The 14,024-nt window shown below is 42.9% G+C and overlaps 1 protein-coding gene across 3 annotated transcripts in view; it reads right to left on the reverse strand.

The window, feature by feature from the left end:
* The window catches only part of PALS1 (protein associated with LIN7 1, MAGUK p55 family member), a 106,857-nt gene that overhangs the window by 73,675 nt on the left and 19,158 nt on the right, over positions 1-14,024 (reverse strand). The window contains exon 1 of one of the 3 annotated variants that reach the window (XM_060174782.1): positions 13,493-13,562. The exons of the other annotated variants lie outside the window; for them this stretch is intronic. The gene's annotated coding sequence lies outside the window, so the exon portion shown is untranslated. Of the gene's footprint in view, positions 1-13,492; positions 13,563-14,024 lie in introns of those variants that run through there. 3 annotated transcript variants of the gene reach the window in all.

Here is a 14,024-nt window from a genome sequence, read left to right on the forward strand (position 1 = left end):
AAAGACACCTGAAGACCTGCTTCACCACTTGTGAAGTGACCCCCTGCAGGTGAGGAACCAGAAGCTTGAACTGGGATCCTTATGCCAGTCCTTGTGCTTCACACCATGTGTGCTTAACCCACTGCGCTACCACCCAGACCTCAAGAAAGAAAACCTTTTGTTGACCATTTAAGATTAATTAATTTCCTCTTTTAAATAAGAGCACTCTTGGGGGCCGGGTGACGGCACACCTAGTTGAAAGCACACGTTAAATAAGAGCACTACTTGGCTCTGATTTAAGGTAGTGCCAAGGACTGACTGAATCTGGGATCTCAGGCTTGAAAGTCATCTGCATAACCATTATGTATCTTCCCAACTGAAAATTTATTCTTTAAAAAAAAATCATTTATCCCACCTGCAGGGGGAAAGCTTCACAAGTGGTGAAGCAGGACTGCAGGTGTCTGTCTCTCTCCTCCTCCCCTCTCCATTTCTGGCTGTCTCTATCTAATAAATAAAGATAAAAAAAATCATTTATGTTAATGAGAGAGAGACAGAGAGATACGGGGTGGGGGGAGAGATAGACCAAAGCACTGTATATGGTGATATGGTGCTGGGGATTGAGTCTGGGATTTTAGAGCCTTATGCATGAAAGTCTTTTTGCATTACCATTATGTTTTGTCCCCAGACCCAAGATATAACTCTTTTTTTTTCTTAAACATGTATAACATTTCTCAACTTTCCACATAACAATTCAACCCCTTTCTAGGTCCTCTGACATCATGTTCCAGGATCTGAACCCTTACTCCACACCCATCATTTACTTTGGTGCATTACACCAAATTCAGTCCAACCTCTGCTTTGTGTTTTCTTATTTTTCTATTTCTTTTTTAAATTTATTATTGATGATTTATAATGATTGACAAGATTGTGGGGTAAGAGCTGTACAATTCATACAATTCCCACCATCAGTGTTGCCATATCCCATCCCCTCCATTGGAAGGTTACCTATTCTTCATCACTCTGGGAATATAGACCAAAAATCTTGAAGGGGTGCAGAAAGTCAGAGGTCTGGCTTTGGTAACTGCTTCTCTGCTGGACATGGGTGCTGGCAAGTCGTTCCTCTACCCTTTCCTAGGGGGGTAGGGCTCTGGGAAAGTGGGGTTCCATGGTGAGGTCATCTGCCCAGGAAAGGTAGTATTTTTCAACTTCTGTCTATGACTGAGATCATACCATATCCATTCTTCTCTTTCTGACTTAACTCACTTAGCATGATTCCTTCAAGTTCCATCCAAGATGGGTGAAGAAAGCGAAATCACCATTTTTAATAGCTGAGTAATATTCCATTGTGTATATAGACCACACTTCCTCAGCCACTCACCTGTTTTTGGACACCTGGGTTGCTTCCAGGTTTTGGCTATTACAAATTGTGCTGCTATGAACATAGGTCTACAGTACAGATCTTTTTGGGTGCATGTGATTGATTCCTTAGGATATATCCCCAGGAGAGGAATTGCAGGATCATAAAAAAGATCCACTTCTAGCCATCTGAAAATACAATTCTTAATTTACTGTTTTTAAGATTATCTTCCTAAAATTTTCTTTCACTTACTCATAAAATTCTCTTTTAAATAATGAAATTCTGAGAACATATTAGAAGATCCATATATCCAGTAACTCTTAAGTATTATTTTTAACACTTATTCATCTATTCATGAGAGCGGGAAGAAGGTAGAGAACCAGAAGACTATTCTGGCAATGCTGTGAATCAAACTCAGAACCTCAAACTAGCCACTGTGTCAACTCCTGGGCTGCTCTTCTTGATTTATTATGTCTGAATTTTAATTCTGGCCTTAAGATCAGTAAGAATGCATAATGAATCAGCACATGCCATAGTTCCTTACAAATGTGGCTATAGGGTGGGGAAGATAGCATAATGATAATGCAAAAAGATTTTCCATGCCTAAGGCTCCAAAGTCCCAGGTTCAAAATCCCCACACCCTCAATAAGCCAGAACTGAGTAGTGCTCTGGTCTTGGGTGTGTCTCATTAAAATAAATTATATATACATATATATGTGTGTGTGTATATATATATATTTCCCCCCCTTCCAGGTTATTGCTGGAGCTCAGTGCTGGCAGTACAAATTCACTCTTCCTGGAGGCCATTTTTTCCATTTTGATGCCCTTGTTGCTATTGCTGTTGAATAGGACAGAGAGAAAGAGAGGGTGAGAAAAAGACAGACACCTGCAGACCTGCTTCACCACTTGTGAAGCAACCCCCTGCAGATGGGGAGCCAGGGACTCGAACTGGGATCCTTGCACTGGTTTGTGCTTCACATCATGTGTGCTAAACCCACTGTGCTACCACCCAGACCCCATAAATATATATATAAATATATATATATATATTTAAAATCTACCTGGCATTATTCACATAACCAAAGAGTGGAAGCAGCCTTTATGCCCATCATCAACGGATGACTGGCTAAGGAATTTCTGGATAGGGACAAGGCGGTAGTGCACCTGGTTAAGCACACACAGTACAGTGCACAAAGATCCTTGTCCCAATCTGCAGAGGGGAAGCTTCAGCAGTGTTGAAACACTCCTGCAGGTGTCTTTCCTTCTCTATCTCCCCCTTCCCTCTCAATTTCTCTTTATCCAAAAATAAATAAATAATTTTTAAAAAATAAGTTGTGCGATATATGTATTCCATGGAATACTACTATGTAATAAAAAAGTGTCCTTTGGGACAAAAAAATGGATAGAAATGGAGGTGATAGAACTGGAGCAAAATAAGTAAAGAGATGAAAGACAACTACCAGATAAAGTTTCACTCATATGTGGAATCTAGAAAACTGATACATATGAACTTGCAAAAAAAAAAAAAAAAAGAAGAAGCAGCAGCAGCAAACTTTCTAATACTTGTGAGTATTAGAAACTTCTAATACTGTTTCTAGTACTTATGGTGGTTATCTTTGGGAAATGGAAGGGTGAGGATACAGAACTTTGGTGGTGGGTATGTGGTTAGAACTACACATTATAAGCTTAAAATATTACAACCCACTAGTAATCACAAATAAATGGGGGAAAAAAGATAAAGAAATCTGGCTACTACTCTTTCATTGTAGTACTTCGCAATACAAAGAAAAGCTGGGAAAGCAACATATCACTATCATAGTTTTAGTCAGACAACTAAGCTCACTATACACTGAGAGAGTGTGTGTGTGTTTAATTTCTTTATTGAGGGATTAATGGTTTACAGTAAAATACAATAGTTTGTATATGCATAACATTTTCCAGTTGTTTCACATAACATTTTTTTGCTTTCTAATCACTGAGTAAATTTTCTATTTGTTTATATGAAATACAAAATAGATGGTCTTGGGAGACATCTAAGATCACACAGGTAAGGTAGGAATTGGTTAAAAGCCAAACAGTATCAAAGATATCAAATGGCTGGTTACCTGAACTGCCCCGTTATCACCTTCAACAAGTTGGTAATAAAAGATTAAATGTATGCAATGGGGGGGGGGGAGGCAATTTATAACAGTTTTCAAATTGGCAAGAAATAGATTTTTAAATACATGGGATAACATTACTTGCAATGTGGCCGTTTGGGATACTGCTACCAATCCAGAATATATATAGCCTAGTTGGAGAACAGGAACTCTTATTGATAAGGAACATGGGCAGTGTAAGAGATAGAAGATAAAGCCAGAATTTATTCTGAATGCTAAGCTAAATTGTTCAAATTTTCTCCTACAGGCAATGTGTAAGTATGGATTTCTGAGGAATATTTTTTCCCTTCCCAAAAAAGGAGTTAGGGAAGAAAAAAAAAACTTTTTAGAAATTCAAACCTATTCTAAGCTGTAACCAGAGATGACAAGAGGAAGTCTAAGTAGAGGAGCTAACACAGTGCTCCAATACTTTATACATGGGAAAACAAGGAAAAGAGGGAGAAGGGAAAAAATTCCAAACAATGGCTATTAAAAAGGCTGCTAAGACAAAATTTGGAGATTAGGAGACAAATACAATTCTAAAATTCTAAGTTTGATGTTGAACCTGGGGAAATGATGGTACCTTAGAAGAGGAAAATTTAGAGACAAAAAGTTTTTCTCCCTTGGAAAAAAAGAGATGGGTGGGGAGAACTGGAAAGACTTATCAATTCCAATTTAGAAATATGGCATATAAAGTGGGAATTTTGACAGGTTGCTTAATTGCCTGACAAAGAAATCAAATAAGATAGGCTAGAAATAAAATTTAAAGAAAATTTACATATTTCTATCTTACACAATAAAACTTTTCAGTTTCTATGGTGAGCTCAAACACAGCCATCTCATTTGATCTCTACAGTTGTCCTGAAAGATAAGAAGGGCAGCTATCTCCACTTTTCAGAAAATATGGATCGACCTTCCCGTGGTGCATCTCGTGAGTACCCATTCATTGGGGAAACTGACGATCCTTCCTAGCCGACTGAATCCACATGGATCCCAGTCACTTTCAAAGCCAGCAACAAGCAGCTCCTGCCAGCTTTCAAGCTGTTGGTCCTGCTCTTCGAGTCCTCCAACTTAATGTTGAGGGGCTGTCCTTTGCCAAAAGCGTTCTTATTGGTCAATTGGCGATTCAGCATCAGGCAGATGTTATCTGCCTACAAGAAACACATATAGCAGTCGATGAAGCTGCTCAATTCACCATCAGTGGATTCGATTTAATATGCTATAATCTCCATCCTAAACACGGCCAAGCCATCTACGCCAAATCGTGTCTTGCGGACGTTTACCATACGGCCTCTTCGACCTTCTACGACTCCATTACTATTGGAACTATTCAGCTCGGCAACGTATATAAGCCTCCCAGTGCCTCATGGGATAATGAGGTCCTGCCTAGCCCGAATCACCCAGCCGTTTACGTTGGAGACTTTCGTAGTCATCACCAAAACTGGGGATATTCCTCCACTCGTGCTGACGGCTCTATCTTAGCCTACTGGGCTTCAGGGAATGACCTCTCCCTATTATACGATCCCAAACAGCCAGGCTCTTTTCACAGTGCTAGATGGAATAAAGACTCGTCACCCGACCTGTGCTGGATTAGCACAGTCAACGGCCAAGCCTTTCCCGCTACGAGACAAGATCTCAAGATCTTCCCGCACAGTCATCACCACCCAGCTATCATCCACATTGGTCTCCAGCTCCCACTAATTCTGTGCTCGGAGAAACTAAGATGGAACTTTCGGAAAGCAAACTGGCGTCTATTCAGTGATCTTACCAACAAATCTATTCCTGCAATTCCAATTAACTCTATCCCCTCTGAAGATTCCTACAGGCGCTTCCGCCAAGCCATCTTCAAAGCAGCTTCTCAAGCCATTCCTCATGGGAGACGTGCTAACTATACGCCTTGTCTTGATGCTGAATGCAAGCAACTACACTAAAGCAGTATGATGTGTCGGGCGACCCAGATGTGGCTGACCATCTCATTGCCTCCCTGGATGCAGCACGCCAAGCCCGCTGGCAACAACTCACAGAAAGTCTGAACTTCACCCACTCAAGTAGGAAGGCCTGGAAGCTTCTTCACAGACTGGGTGCCGGTAGCCAACCCCCTCCCGTCTCCCATCCTCCCGTATCTCCAAACTCAGCGGCCAGTCACCTAACTCAAGTTGGACGTGCTAAGATCGACCCAGTCTGGAAAAGAGAAATTTCCCATGAGTGGTCATCCCACTTCCGGTTACCTTGTCCATCTCCAAAAATCTCTCCCTTTACACTGTCTGAACTGGAAGACGCTTTGAAGAGGGTTAAGCCGGGAACAGCTGCTGGCTATGATAACATCACCCCAAAACTCATTCTTAACCTGGGCCCTGCGGCAAAGAAGTGGCTCGCTTCATTCCTGTCCCACATCTTGGAATCTGAGTCTATGCCCAAAGTTTGGCGTAGTGCGCAGATTATAGCGGTTTTGAAACCAAAGAAAGACCCAACACTGGCCGCCAGCTATAGACCAATTTCTCTCCTCTCCGTGTGTTACAAACTCCTTGAGAGGCTGCTTCTGTCACGTATTTCTCATCTTACAGAGAAATTCCTATCACCCGCCCAGGCTGGTTTCTGCCCAGGAAGATCTACCTGAGAACAAGCCCTGGCCCTATCAATTTACATTGAAAATGGATTCCAGAAGAATTTAAAGATGGGTGCTGTCTTTGTTGATCTCACAGCAGCCTATGACACGGTCTGGCACCGTGGTCTCCTGGTCAAGATCTCAAGATGCCTGCCTCCATGGGTGGCCAACACTATATCGTTTCTTCTCCAAAACAGAAGATTCCGGGTACATCTGGGTGACAAGTCTAGCAGATGGAGACTTGTCTCAAGTGGCCTCCCCCAGGGCTCTGTTCTGGCTCCTACGCTATTTAATATTTACATCAATGACCTCCCAGAAACTTCTTCAAGGAAGTTCATCTACGCCGATGACATCTGCTGTGCAACTCAGGCATCCAAGTTTGACATCCTCGAGGAAACACTCACGAAAGACATGTCTCTGATATCTGATTACTGTAAAAATTGGCGACTAATTCCTAGCACTGCAAAAACAGTATCATCTGTTTTCCATCTACACCATGCCTCGGCCTCGCGTGAGCTTAATGTGCAGCTTGGCGATACAAGAATCCGGCATGAAGCCCAGCCAGTCTATCTTGGCGTTACTCTCGATCGCACTCTGTCATTTCACAAACATCTCATAAAAACTGCAGCAAAAGTGGGCGCGAGGAATCACATCATTGCAAGACTGGCCAGCTCCTCATGGGGCGCGAGCGCTTCCACACTACGATCATCCTCTCTGGCATTATGCTATTCCACTGCAGAATACTGTGCCCCAGGATGGTTCCGTAGCCCCCATGTCCACTTGGTCGATTCCAAATTATATTCCTCCATGAGGATAATTTCTGGAACCATCCGTTCCACCCCGGTTCCATGGCTGCCAGTTCTTAGCAACATCGCCCCGCCAGATATTCGTCGGGATGCGGCATCATCTAAGTTCATTTCCCACGTCTACGCTCGACCCGACCTGCCAATATACACGGATATCTTCACCCACCCTGTCTAACGCTTGACGTCTCGTCACCCAATCTGGTCCCCTATGCCTACACTGAACTTCTCTGTTCCAGTCTCTTGGAAACAGAGTTGGCAGTCAGCTGAGGTAAAGTCTCATCACAGACCCCTGCAAGCGTCAACCCGGCTTTGACCTAGCACGTTATGATTGGGCCCTCCTCAATCGCTATCGAACAGGCCATGGCCGGTGCGCCGTTATGTTCCATCGCTGGGGAGCCAGAGACGACCCGAACTGCCCCTGCGGCTACAGACAGACTATGACCCACATAGTCAACGACTGCCACCTCTCCAGATTCAAAGGAGGTCTCGAAACTTTACATCAGGCTCAACCTGATGCTGTTGACTGGCTACGGAAGAAGGGCAAACGCTAGAAGAAGAAAATATGCAGACATTGCTAGTTAAGTCGCAGAGCTAAAACAGTCCAGGAACAAAAATCCAGATTAGTAACTGTTGTATGCTTTACATTGGGTTCTAGTTCTCCCCCACCGAGAGAATTAGATCAGTCCAGTTAGTTTCGCGGGCCTGCTTGGCCCCGCCCCGAAGGAACCCCGCCAGAGGTCCAGAGTTCCTGAGTTCCGATCGCTTTCTCTCCTCTCCTCTCCTCTCCCGGATCAACTAGGAATACCAAAGGAGACCACCCGGACCGAAACAAGACAGGACTAGAATGACCACAGAAACCCAGTAAATCACCCGTGAGTACAAACACGCGTGGCTGGTGACAGAGAGGAGAGAGGGGCCTAAGGAGAGATTAAGTGACTGCTAACAGTTCGACAGTTTGTCAGTGGAGACACCACCTCCAGTCTGCTCCACCAACAAGGGGACAGCTGAAGGGAGGAAAGGACTCACCAAGTACAACTCTGAGTCTCCATTGCTACTACCCTCAGAATCTGGAGCAGCAAAAGGGAGGGACACCAGGGCACAGAGATCTAACCGGGAAACTCAGGAGAAGACCTATACCTCGGTGGCATAGCTGAAGGGCTGTGAAAGTCTCTTTGCATAACCACTGGATTATCTCTGCCACACCCTGCTTTATCTCTTGGTCAGGAGTCAGTGATTAGGCCAAGAAGCCTATTGATAGTTTAAAAGCCCTCAGGCTACCATAGCCTACAGGGGAAAAAAAAAAAAGGCTTTTACACCACTGAACTCCAACTCAGGGATTGAAAAAACTGTTAACTTATATAAAATGGTTAAAACAACAAGAAAAAATATTGGAGACTCGAACCAGGACAAGAGTCCAGCTAAAAGTCCTCCAGAGGGCGAAGCACAAAACAACGAGTTCAACATCCAAACATTAGCTAAGGAAATAATAACAGAGTTCCTGAGTTCCAGAGTAAGAGAGAGTGCTTGCACCGCCGCAAAGAGTCAGCAGAGTTTTGTTTGGTGATTAGTTTGGTTTAGTTTATGAATTGTTGTTCCTGAATAAAGAAATACAGCTTCCCTGCCCAGCCGTTGTCTCCGCGTCTCTGTTACCCGCCCGTGAAGCTAACCCGCCCGGCTAGAGCCGACGAATTTTAACAACAAGTAACAATCTTATGCAAATCCACTAGCTGCATCTATGTAAAATGATACCATGCCTACTTTAAAAAAAAAAAAAATCACATCAGTCTTTTCCCTTTAAAGTATGATTCAAGAAAAATTCACATTTTCTATAATGCTTCATTAAAAATATCAGTATGATAATTAATTGTACCATTATAAATGCTAACAGACTACAAGTTTACTATAGTACCAGATTGTAGTAGCATGGCATTTACTGTTTCTAAATACTTAGTTGGCCAAGCAGCATGTGGATTTTCCTACTATTTGAAAAGTGAAACTAAGCAACCAACATTCCAGTTTCCCAGTGACATTATAAAAATGTTCTTCTCTATTTTAAAAATGTTATTCTCTACTCTGTATTGCTCTAATTGCACTATGTGGCTGCCAAAGTAAACCACGTGCTGTATCTTGACAAACTGTTTTTAATTAATAAAATATTAATTTATAATATAGCTTGACTATGAATACTGCAAAAATATAAGAGACTAGCAACTGTCAGATAACTGAGCCAAACTTGGACTAAAACTTTAGTATTCAAAATCTTAACTGTGGGAAGATGGCAAACTGAGAAGCTGCTAGTGGCTGAGCTCTGACAACATCTCCTGAAACGGTTCCAGATGCCATCAGGATGCTGGCCAGGCTTCCCTTGATTGAAGACCCCACCAATGTGTCCTGGAGCTCCACTTCCCCAGAGACACACCCTACTAGGGAAACAGAGAGGCAGACTGGGAGTATGGACCGACCAGTCAACGCCCATGTTCAGCGAGGAAGCAATTACAGAAGCCAGACCTTCTACCTTCTGCAACCCTCAATGACCCTGGGTCCATGCTCCCAGAGGGATAGAGAATGGGAAAGCTATCAGGGGAGGGGGTGGGATATGGAGATTGGGTGGTGGGAACTGTGTGGAGTTGTACCCCTCCTACCCTATGGTTTTGTTAATTAATCCTTTCTTAAATAAAAAAAATTTTTTTTAATCTTAACTGTACATGTTTGTAGCTAATTACAAATTATTCATTAATTCTCCCTTCCTAATACATGGCATACACCCCAGCTTCTCCCTTCACATACCACTACTTTAAATCATATACACATAATCTCCTATGTGGGTTTTTCTATGAACATTTTTTTTAAATATTTATTTTATTTATTTATTCCCTTTTGTTGCCCTTGTTGTTTTATTGTTGTAGTTATTGTTGTCGTTGTTGGATAGGACAGAGAGAAATGGAGAGAGGAGGGGAAGACAGAGAGGAGGAGAGAAAGATAGACACCTGCAGACCTGCTTCACCGCCTGTGAAGTGACTCCCCTGCAGGTGGGGAGCCGGGGTTCGAACCGGGATCCTTATGCCGGTCCTTGTGCTTTGCGCCACCTGCGCTTAACCTGCTGCGCTACAGCCCGACTCCCCTATGAACATTTTTTTTTAATATTTTATTTTATTTATTTACTGGGTAGAAGCAGAGAGAAATTGAGAAGGAAGAAAGGGAGCAAAAAAGAGAGACTTGCTTCACACACACACACACACACACCCCTCCAGGCGGGGAAGCGGGGGGGGGGGGGGGGGGGGACCAGAGCCTTAAGCACACTGTAATGTGCCTGGTGTGCCTACCCCAGCTCCTCTATGAACTTTTTCTTTTTGCCTCCAGGGTTATTTCTGGAGCTCGGCGCCTACACCATGAATCCACTGCTCCTGGTAGCCATCTTTTTTCCATTTTGTTGTTGCTGGATAGGCCAGAGAGAAATCGAGAGAGGAGGGAAGACAGAGAGGGAAAGAACATAAGACACCTGCAGACCTGCTTCGCAGCTTGTGAAACAATCCCCGCTCCAGGTGGGGAGCCAGAGGCTCCAACCAGGATCTTTGAGTTCCGTACTATGTAGGCTTAACCTAGTGCACTACTGCCAACCCCTCTACCCCCTCATGAACTTCTTGATACACCAAACTCAGTCTTTCTTGATGTCAATAATTTTAAATATTACTGTCAGATTAATTTTCCTGAATCACAGTTACTGTCATGATAGAGTCTAGAGGTCTGTCTCTCTCTACCAGAGCACTATTCAGCTCTGGCTTATGGCAGTGTGGGGGTTAAACCTGGAACCTGGGAGCCTCAGACATGAAAGGTTTTTTTTTGGTTTTTTGGGAGGGGGCTTTTTTTTTTTTTGCATAATCATTTGTGGACTTTCTCTACTGATTACCAACCATTTACCTAGTGTACATCTCTTTTTAATAGGAAAGCCTTGCATATGGCATAGTTCAAATACCATTGAATTGCTTCCCCATGTTCTATTTTCCATTTTGTTTTTTAGAAACAGATATGAAGAGAAGAGAGAGTGAAATAGCTAAGCACTGATCCACCATCTATGGAGTTCCCTGGTGCAGTCCATGGATACAGGGGATTGAGTCAGGACCTTACACACAACCAAGTGTAGGATTGACCCACTGTAACCCCTGAATTATCTCATCTAATACAACAAGCTCCACACTCAATTTTGTCTTAGTTTAGCAAAAACAAGTAAGCTGCCCAGGGTCAAAAGCTAGACAGCACATCCTGGCCTCAGACTGAAATCTACTTGATTCCAGGCCACTTTATTCTATATAGCATATTTCAAATTGCTTAGCATGATACTCATACTAGTTTATATGACGTTCATATAGGTTAGTAAGTATTAATAATCAGTCAAGAAAAAGAAATAGAAAGAATCCAAGATAGAGAAGATGAAGTAAATCACTATTTGCAGGTGACATGACAGTATGTGTAGAAAATTCTATTTAGAATCCAGTAAGAAACTCCTAAAAGTATTAATAAGGTAGTAATTCACAAATCAGTAACATTCCTTGGTATAAGCATTTAACTAGAAGAAGAAAACACTCCTTTTCAGGTTCTACTTGTGTTTTCTTTTCTGATCTTGTTTTTCAACTTCGGCCTGAGTTGAGATCATCCCATATTCATCCTTCTGTTTCTGACTTATTTCACTCAACATGATTTTTTCAAGGTCCATCCAAGATCGGCTGAAAATGGTGAAGTCACCATTTTTTACCATTTTTTTACAGCTGAGTAGTATTCCATTGTGTATATAGTCCACAACTTGCTCAGCCACTCATCTGTTGTTGGACACTTGGGTTGCTTCCAGGTTTTGGCTATTACAAATTGTGCTGCCAAGAACATATGTGTACACAGATCTTTTTGGATGGATGTGTTGGGTTCCTTAGGATATATCCCCAGGAGAGGAATTGCAGGGTCATAGGGTAGGTCCATTTCTAGCCTTCTGAGAGTTCTCCAGACTGTTCTCCACAGAGGTTGGACCAACTGACATTCCCACCAGCAGTGCAGGAGGGTTCCTTTGACCCCACACCCTCTCCAGCATTTGCTGCTGTTACCTTTTCTGATGTATGACATTCTCACAGGAGTGAAGTGGTGTCTCATTGTTGTCTTTATTTGCATTTCTCTGACAATCAGAGACTTGGAATTGGTGTATTGCACCAAAGTAAAAGACTCTGGGGTGGGTGGGTGGGTGGGGAGAATATAGGTCCATGAAGGATGATGAATGACATAGTGGGGGTTGTATTGTTAAATGGGAATCTGGGGAATGTTATGCATGTACAAACTATTGTATTTACTGTTGAATGTAAAACATTAATTACCCAATAAAGAAATAAACTTAAAAAAAAAAGAAAACACTCCTATTTACAATAGCATAAAAAAGAAAAAAGTATCTAGGAATAAATGTAATAAAGGAGGTGAGTGGGGTCGGGTGGTGGCGCACCTGCTTGAGCACTCATAGTGCAACATGCAAGGACCTACACAAGGATCCCGGTCCGAGCTCCCAGTTCCCCACCTGCAGGAGGGTCACTTCACAATTGGTGAAGCAGGTCTGCAGGTATCTATCTTTCCCCCTCTCTATTTCTCCCTCCCTCTCCCCTCTTAATTTCTCTCTGTCCTATACAATAAAATGGAAAAAATGGCTCTCAGGAGCAGTGGGTTCATAGCACCCAACCCCAATGAGGCAAAAAATAAATAAATGAATAAAAGAAAGAAAGAAAGATATACATTGAAAGTTATAAACCTATTTTACCCACTTGTGAAGTGACTCCCCTGCAGGTAGGGAGTGGGCTGGAACCAGGATCCTTACACCAGTCCTTGCACTTCGCTCCACGAGTGCTTAACCCACTGAGCTACCGCCTGACCCCCCACTGCCATTCTTTTTAATCGACACCTATAACAACAACGACATCAGGTTATCGCTGAGGCTCACTACTCCAAGTGTCCATTATTTTCCTTTTAATTTTTTTTTCCTTCCTTCCTCGGCTAGAGTCAGAGAGAAATCGAGAAGAAAGGGGTAGTAAGGGCAAGGGAAAGAGAAACAAATACCTGCAGTACCGTTCCACTGCTTGTGAAACCTCCCCCTCTTCGGGTAAGGACTGGGACTTGAACCTGGTCCTTGCACATTGTAATGTGTGCCCTTTATCAAGTGTGCCACTGCCCAGCCCTTTCCTTTCTCAATATATTTTTTTAAAATATTTATTTCCTTTCTGTTGCACTCGTTGTAGTTATTATTGTTGTTACTGATGTCATCATTGTTGGATGGGACAAATAGAAATGGGGAAAGGAGGGGAAGACAGAGGGGGGAGAGAAAGATAGGCACCTGCAGACCTGCTTCACCGCCTGTGAAGCGACTCCCCTGCAGGTGGAGAGCCAGGGCTCGAACTCGGATCCTCATGCCAGTCCCTGCCCTTAGTGCCACGTGCACTTCACCCACTGTGTTACCACCCGACTCCCTAATTTTTTTTAATGTATCAATAGGGCCTCACAAATGCTGATGCAACCACTTAACTTTTACCAATCTGGTTTCCTCATTCCTTTATTTTTAGACAGAGAGAATAGGAAAACATAATACCATCATCTATGGAGTTCCATACGGTGCAAGGGTTCACATCCAGGGCCTCACTTGTAGACAGGGACATATCATACTGGGTGAGCTATCTTCTGGCCTCTAAATTTACTTTGTAATGTACCTATTCAAAGAAATCAAGTTTAATCTTATTTTAAGTGGTATACCTTCCCTAGTCCACCATTCTCAAGATCTAAACTAAATGTTTTCTTTCTACCCACATCCACCTATCCTTTCTCCATCAGCACCAGGACCAGGAAGGTTAATTCTAACACATGTTCCCTTGCCCTCTGGTATCCAGTGGGCTCAGTCAGTGGGAAGGACCCACTGCATGGAAAAAAGAGAGTGACTGGGTTCTTTAGCCTCCCCCAGCTTCCTCCCATAATATGGCAAGAGTTGTGTTCTGTTAAGGCCATAATTCTCCTCACACAGTGCTCTCATAGCTTACAAGCCCATCAGCAGATGCCTAGATAAAGTTGTTGAATATATTTTCAATGAAATACCACTCAGCATTAAAGACATTGTGCCATTAGGGACA

Source organism: Erinaceus europaeus, chromosome 16 (genome assembly GCF_950295315.1).
Source record: "Erinaceus europaeus chromosome 16, mEriEur2.1, whole genome shotgun sequence".
Classification (NCBI taxonomy): Eukaryota; Metazoa; Chordata; class Mammalia; order Eulipotyphla; family Erinaceidae; genus Erinaceus; species Erinaceus europaeus.